Genomic DNA, 7,719 nt, shown 5'->3' with positions numbered 1-7,719 from the left:
CGTTGCAGAGCACAGGCTCCGGACGCGCAGGCTCAGCGGCCATGGCTCACGGGCCCAGCCGCTCCGCGGCACGTGGGATCCTCCCGGACCGGGGCACGAACCCGGGTCCCCTGCATCGGCAGGCGGACTCTCAACCACTGCGCCACCAGGGAAGCCCTACCCTTTTCTTTAAGATTCCTCGGAACAGCCAACAAGGGACTACCCACGGGAGGTCAAAAACTTCTCCTAATGTCCTGTGTTAACTTCAGCTGCTTTTGGCAGCCTCAGTGGTCCCTTGTGTTTCCTGGGGCATGAAGGCAGGATAACTAGATAGAGCCTGTGATCTTATCCTGTGAAGGGCAGCCTGTGGGGTCAGACTTCCTGGGGTCAAATCCCAGCCCAGCCCTTCACTAGCTGTCCAGCTGTGGCCCCAGCAAGTTACTTAAACTGTCTGGATCTCAGTTTCCTTCTCTGTCAAGTTTGCATAATAGCCTTGCTTTTCTTCTAGGGTTGTGTGACAGTTAAGTGAGTTAAAGTTTCTTAAGTCCTTAGAACAATGCCTGGCACATAATTAAGTCTAAGGTTGTGATAAACAAGCAACAGGTCCGCAGAGAGTTGGTCCTGCCATCCCCTTCAGCCACCTCTGATCTCCGTCTTCTTCTGCCCTCTAAGCGGGATTTTGATTCACAATAGGGAATAAGGTCAAGACCAACGCTGTCCACTGGAGCTCACAGTTTCACTATAATTCTCTTGCCTTTGGTAGCAGGAGACCAGGGAATGAAACACTGAATTTTAAAATTGCAAAAGTCTTTAGAGTTGATAAGTGAGACCAACTCCTGTTTTTACCAGGAAACTGAGGCCCAAGGAGGATCAGTTCCTTGCCAGCGGTCATAGGACTATTTCCTGGTGGGCCTGGGGCCTCAGTCTAGACCTACTGCCCCCACTGCCTGCCTGACGCAGTCATGTTTTCCTTATAAGGCAGTGCTCTTGGAGTATATAAACCACCTTCCAAATCCGCTGTGATATTAAACTGCGTGATGACATGCTTTAGGCAAGTCTGAACAGCAAAAATAGTAAGAGGGACCTGCTGTATTCTGTAAGATTGATAATCCCTAAATAAATGTGTCTGCAGTGTGAGTCAGACCAGTACGGATAGAGGACTTTGGAGTTGTGTGTGCTTCTTCTGAATCACAAAATGATTCCCATAGTACACACTGGGCTGAGTGATGCTTCCAGCACCAACTTGATTATTTGCCTTGCAAACTAGACGCAGAGCTGCTAGGCTTCACGCAAATGAAGACTTAGTCTCTATTGTACCTGTCAGTCCAGCAAAAGATTAAGGAAGGCTAATTCTCATGCCACTTTAGGTGACAGCATAAAACCTGGATTAGCGTTTTAAAGCTCAATAATGTAACAGACGTAAGCAACACATGAAAAAGTCATTAAAACAGGATATTTATATGATGTCCGTTTGAAACCGCACACCTCAAGCTGGGAGTTGAGCCCACAGGCTGGGACTAGAACCCAGCCAAAACCCAGATTGGGACTTGAACTCACTGCCTTTTAATTGAGATTGCACACCTGGTCGCAGGACTTAATGAAACTCAGGTTCTTTATGCCTCAGCGCAGAAGGAATTCAACGAGAGACAAAGTGATGGGTGAGAAGTGAATGTATTTAGAGAGATACGCATTCCATAGACAGAATGAGGTCTATCTCAAGAGGCAAGAAGCGCCCTGGGGAGTGAAACAGACAGACTCCACAGACAGAGTGTGGACCATCTCAGAAGGCTAGATGCCCCGAAATATGGGGTGGTTCGTTTCTAAGGGCTGAGTAATTTCACAGGCTAATGAGTGAGAGGATTATTCCAACTATTCTGGAGAATGGGTGGAGATTTCCAAGATGTGGGCCACCGCCTACGTTTCGGCCTTTTAGGGTTACCCTTGGAACAGTCATGGCGCCTGTGGGCATGTCATTTAGCATGTGCTGATGTATTACAATGAGCGTATAATGGGGCTTAAGGTTCACTGGAAGTCGAATCTTCTGCCACCTTGGACCTAGTTGGTTCTAACCAGTTTATGTTGTATCCTCAACTAGTATGTCATTCTTTTAAAGGTTGTGCCCTGCCCCCTCCCCTCCTGTTTCACCTTCTTTTGAGGAATGGCTTTCTAATTGCTGCAAGATTTTTTCCCTCACTTCTTCACTTTTATGAATTTTGGTGTCTATTTCAGACCCACTCAGTTGTTAGCGCCTCTTGTTTATAGCCGTTATGTAAATCACCTCTTTTCGTTAAAGCTAATGCTTGCTTTACCTCTAAATGCCAGACTTGTCACCTCGAACATGTCTCTTTGCTTCTGGTTGAGGGTGAGGAGGAGGGCCCACCCTCCACTCTCAGCCGTCAAGGGGGATAACCAGCAACGCTCATCTTCTGGAAGAGTCTCAGGAGGCACCCCAGCTCTCCTAGCAAAGGAGCATCCCTTTATGTGCCCCCTTAATCAAAACAAAGCAGAGCTGACTAGCAGGGACACACCCCTCCCCCTCCACGCCTGGAGAAAGGGACAGTCGCCATCTTGAAATTCTTAATACTTTAAAATTATTTATTTATTTATTTTTAATTTTTTGGCCATGCCCCTCGGCTTGTGGGCTCTTAGTTCCCTGACCAGAGATCTAACCTGCGCCCTCGGCAGTGAAAGCCCCGAGTTCTAACCACTGGACCACCAGGGAAGTCCCTTAATACTTCTTTTAAAAAATAAGAGGCTCTTTTCCATTTTGCAGAGGGCTCTGCGAATTATGTAGTCGGTCCTAGGTGGGACATTTCTCCCACGCCCTTCCCCACGTGCAGGGAGCCGGCGGGCACTTCTGTCACACGGAACGCGCAGCAGACGTGTAGCCGTCAGTCCCCTGCTCCCGAGGCAGGTCTGGGCCTCTGTGTCAGTCTGACTTGGTCTCTTCAAACTACACACTCCTCAAACGCACATCAAACACCTTTACTGAGGTATAATTCACATACCATAAAGTTGATCCATTCATAGTACAGATAATTCGTTGTTGGTTTTTAGAATATTCACAAATATGTGCAACTGTCACCCCAGCCAATTTTAGAACATTTTCATCACCCCAGAAAGTAGCCCTGTGTCCGTTAGCTGTCACCCCGTCGGCCCTTCTATACCTATCCAGCCTTATGTAACCATTAATCTGCTTTCTGTCTGCCTATGCCAGGCATTTCCTATGAACGGAATCATACCATATGTAGTCTTTTGGGACTGGCTTCTTTCACTCAGCCCACTGTTCTCAAGGGTCATCCATATTGTGGCCTGTGTCAGCATTTCATTTTTCTTTATGGCCAGTATATATTTAATTATATGCAATTGTCTGGCTTCTGTTGGCAACTACCTGTGAAACTGCTGGCCCATCAGTGAGTCTTACAGCATCTTGAACACCTAGAGAGGGGTGTGACCCCTGAGGTTCTTTTCCTGGACCAGCCTGGGTAGCAGAGGAAGAAGCAAAGCCAGTCCAGGCAGGAGCAGCCTGGGCTGTGCCAGACGGTCCATCACGGGGCTTCCTCTAGGTCCCATCTGCCCTGCCCTCACAGCGGCCCTCCCGGCAGTGGGACGCCCCAGGAACAGCCAGGCCTTCCTTGTAGGGGATGGAGGAGAGACCAGGAGGACCCTTCCACCTCTGATCTTTAGCACATGTGTTTCTTGGTAAGGAGGGAGAAGAATGTTTGATGAAACTTAGCGAGGTGTGTCTTCTTGTTCCCTTATTTTCACCCTACACTTGGAGGTTTGTATAGAAAAATGAGTCAACTATTTCCCTGCAAGAACCACCTGATCTGGTTTAATTGCTTAAAAAGTAGCCATTTGACATTTTATTCTTTCATTCATTCGCTCTAGTTTTATTGAGATATAATTGGCATCATTTGACATTTTAAAAGTGACTTTTCAGTGTGACTTATACTCGTTTCTAAAGACCTAAACACTGTGCTTGTTCTCAACCCAGCAGCCAGAGGGACGCTGTTTAAAAAAATTCGTCAGACCTGTCCCTCAACAGCTGAAACCCTCCAGTGGCCCCTGGTGACTTGAGGCCCCACCGGGACCCCCAAGGTCCTGTGACCCAGCCTCCCTGCGTCTCTGTGATTCTCTTCTTTCCCCAATCCTGGTGTTGCTCAGGGCACCGGCTGGCCTTCCCCAAACACCAGGCGGGATCTTTCCTCTCCTGGGAAAGCTCTTTCCCCATCCAACATTTCAACCATTGCTCATCTGACACAGCATGATTTTTTTTTCTAAAGCCCTTGTCATTATGTAATGTTCCTTTGACATTCTACTTTTTTACCCTGCCAATTCTCTATTTCCCTAGCATGAATTCTACTCCATCGGGGCAGGGCTTGGATCCGTTTGGGGCACTACTTTTCTACAGCGCTCAGAACAATTCCTGACACACCACCGAATAAATATTTGTTGAGTAAATGACGCTCATGAATTCCGAGGATGAATTTTTGTCACCTTTCCGAGGAACATGTAAAATGTTGGTTGATAAGTATGGATGCAGATGTTAAAAGTTTTACCAATAAAAAGAGGTAAATACATTATACGATGTCTTTCATTTTTAAATTTTTTTTAAATGTTATTTTATGTCGGAGTTTAGTTGATTTACAACGTTGTGTTAGTTTCAGGTGTACAGCAAAGTGATTCATTTATACATATACACATATCTGTTCTTTTTCAAGTTCTTTTCCGATTTAGGTTATTACAGAATATTGAGTAGAGTTCCTTGTGTATATAGTAGGTCCCTGTTGATTATCTATTTTATATATAGTAGTGTGTATATGTTAATCCCAAACATCCCTTGCCCTCACCTTCCCCCCTGGTAACCATAAGTTTGTTTTCGAAGTCTGTGAATCTGTTTCTGCTTTGTAAATAAGTTCTTTTGCATCATTTTTTTAGATTACACACGTGATATCATATGGTATTTGTCTTTGTCTGTTTCATGTAGTATGATAATCTCCAAGTCCATCCATGTTGCTGCAAATGGCATTATTTCATTCTTTTTTAAGGCTGAGTAATATTCCATTATATATATATATATATATATATATATATAACATTGGGGTGCATGTATCTTTTCGAATTATGGTTTTCTCTGGATATATGCCCAGGAGTGGGGTTGCAGGATCGTATGGTAGCTCTATTTGTAGTTTTTTAGCAATGTCTTTTATAATACTTTGCTAAAATAGTAAAAACCAGAATAGTGACAGAACCTTGCATTTACATTGTACTTTATGCTTTTCCTAGGTTTACCTTCTGTGACATTACTTATTTTGGATAACATTAATATTTCCAAGTTAATGACTTGTCCAAAGTCACAGAGCAAACTTCAAGGTGATTCAGGACTAAAATCTCCTGAAGTTTTCATTGAGAGTGTTTTCCTGTTAAAGTACATAGTACTTTGCATGTGTGTAGCCCTTGACAGTTTGCACACTGTTTCACAGACATCAGCTGCCCGTTCCATGCCCTGTGGGAAGCAGAACATGTCCTGTTATCCCTGTTAACCAGTGGGGGAACGGTGACTCAGCCTGGCCAGCGTCTTGCCCTGCGGCCGCTGGCTAAGGTGAAGGCCAGGACCAGGCCTCTGCTCTGTGTACTGACTGGACAACAGATAAGGCCATTCTTGTGCTTTGCAGAATGAGGTATGACGTGACCCTCGGCATTTGAGGCTGTCATGTTGGTCAGTTCCATCGTGGGAGGGCAGCCTGAAGACCCCTGGTGGGCTGGGTTTTGAAACTTGGCTGAGACGTGTCTCAATTGCTCCAGCCACGTGGCTATAGGGGGAAGGGGCTCCCCCACTGCCCAGGGTGATTTTCACCTTGACTTGGGTGGGTTCCCCTTCTCTTGGCCTGTGCAGTATCTCTCCACGAGGGGTAGTGGTCATATCCCTGAAGTGAGCTGAATGGTGGCCCCCCCCAAAGATATGTCTATGTCCTAACCCCCTACGAATGTGACCTTATTGGGAAGAAAAGTTTTTTGCAGATGTACTTAGTGAAGAATCTTAAGATGAAACCATGCTGTGTTACCCTGGCATCCCCTAAATCAAGTGATAAGTGTTGAGGAGAGACACAGGGAGAAGAGGAGGAGGCCAGGTGAAGACGGAAGCTGGGGTTGGAGTGATGTGGCCACAAGCCACGGGACATCTGGAGCCACCAGAGGCTGGAAGAGGCAGGAAGGACCCTCCCCCAGAGCCTCCAGAGGGAGCGTGGCCCTAGTGACACCTTGATTTTGTACTGCTGGCCTCCAGAACTATGACAGAATTAATGTCCATTTTTTCAAGCCACCGAGTGTGCGGTAATTCATTACAGCAGCCACAGGAAACTAATACAATCCCTTTGTGAGACAGACACTGAAAGGAGAGAAAGGAGGCACCAGGGGTGAAGTCAAGGGACAGGAACCTTTCTAAGAAAGTGAGGGCTCTTAGCAGCAGTAAGGAAATTTTGAGTAAACTGAAAAAATAGGGTAACAAGTAAAAAGTTGAATTCGGCAGTGACTTGGATCTTTGACATTCTCTACAAGAAAATGAGAAAAAGGGGTTTATGAAACTTCTTTCTTGAATGCCACAGCCAGTGGGGGCAACATGCGTTTACGGTGGCAATTACACGTTGGCAATTACACGTTGGACTCTTAAGTGCAATCTTGGTAGTGAGTCACCGTCTACGAGTCATGTGAAAAAACTCATTAAAATAAAAGAATAAGAGCTTAGAATTCAGATCAATTACATGTTAATAACGTTGTGAAGTGGTCAACGGCCGGAAGATTAGAAGAGACCAGAAGGTCGTCTTTGGCTCTCCTGTCCCTGTTTGTTCCTAGTTTCTCCTTGTTGGGCTCTCTGGGGCCCCTCAACGTTGGGATCTGATCCAGTCCCTGTTCCTGAGTTGGGAAGAGAAGTGGGCTGGCCCCATAGACTTTTGGACAGCAGCTAAAAGTACCCCAATAGGAAGCCCCGTGGTCTGGTGGAGATCGGACCCAGGGTCACTGCTGGGTCCTGAGAAGTCCCCTGGTCGCTGCTGTTCTGTGCACCAGGACCTCTTCCTTCCCTCACTTCTGGTCTCCAAGATGGAGCTTCTGCCTTGGTCTTGTTTCTTCAGTTCAATCTTCTCCCCTGCTTGGTGTCCTCAGTTCCCTCCCTGGCCAGAAGCATGTCCAAGTTCTGCCATCCAAGGACAGTCCCTTATAGTGACCACCTGTCTGTCTCTCCTCTGAGCATGAACCACGCTGGGATTTCCTTCCAGCCCGTCCGTTAGCGTGTGCGAGTGTTTCTGTGGGACTCCGGGGCTGACCTCAACGTACTCCATCACAGACTGTGGAGGACAGGAGTGAGGGCCTCAGGAAGGCCAGCCAGGTGACTGCACTGGGAGTAAAGGTAGGGGCCAGGGTGGCTTGAACCACCAGTAACTTAATGGTGGAGATGGAGAAAACGAGTCACCATCTTAGGAAGCAGCACCACCCTCCAGTTACTCAAGCCAAGGTCCTGGGAGTCATCCTTGATTTCTTTCCTCTCTCAGCCCCATAAACCATCAGCAAATCCTGTGGACTCTACTTCCATAGCATTTCTCACATCTCACCATGTCTCACTCTTTCTGCTTCTATACTCTCGTCACCATTTTGCTCACCTTGACCGTGCATCTGTCTCCTAACTGTGGACCACCCTCCACTGCAGCCCTCCTACGAGTCATCCTTCACACAGCAGTCAAC

General features: G+C 46.8%; 1 long non-coding RNA gene across 3 annotated transcripts in view; it reads left to right on the top strand.

The window, feature by feature from the left end:
• The window catches only part of LOC129392311 (uncharacterized), an 8,915-nt gene extending 4,396 nt beyond the window's left edge, over nt 1–4,519 (top strand). For all 3 annotated transcript variants that reach the window (XR_008618015.1, XR_008618016.1, XR_008618017.1), the window contains one exon: nt 4,334–4,519. This is a non-coding gene — a long non-coding RNA (uncharacterized lncRNA). The remainder of the gene's footprint in view (nt 1–4,333) is intronic.
• Nucleotides 4,520–7,719: the final 3,200 nt, after the last annotated feature.

Source organism: Physeter macrocephalus, chromosome 8, assembly GCF_002837175.3.
Source record: "Physeter macrocephalus isolate SW-GA chromosome 8, ASM283717v5, whole genome shotgun sequence".
NCBI classification, from domain to species: Eukaryota; Metazoa; Chordata; class Mammalia; order Artiodactyla; family Physeteridae; genus Physeter; species Physeter macrocephalus.
Note: the sequence above shows the minus strand (reverse complement) of the source record. Positions and strands in the feature narration are given on the sequence as shown.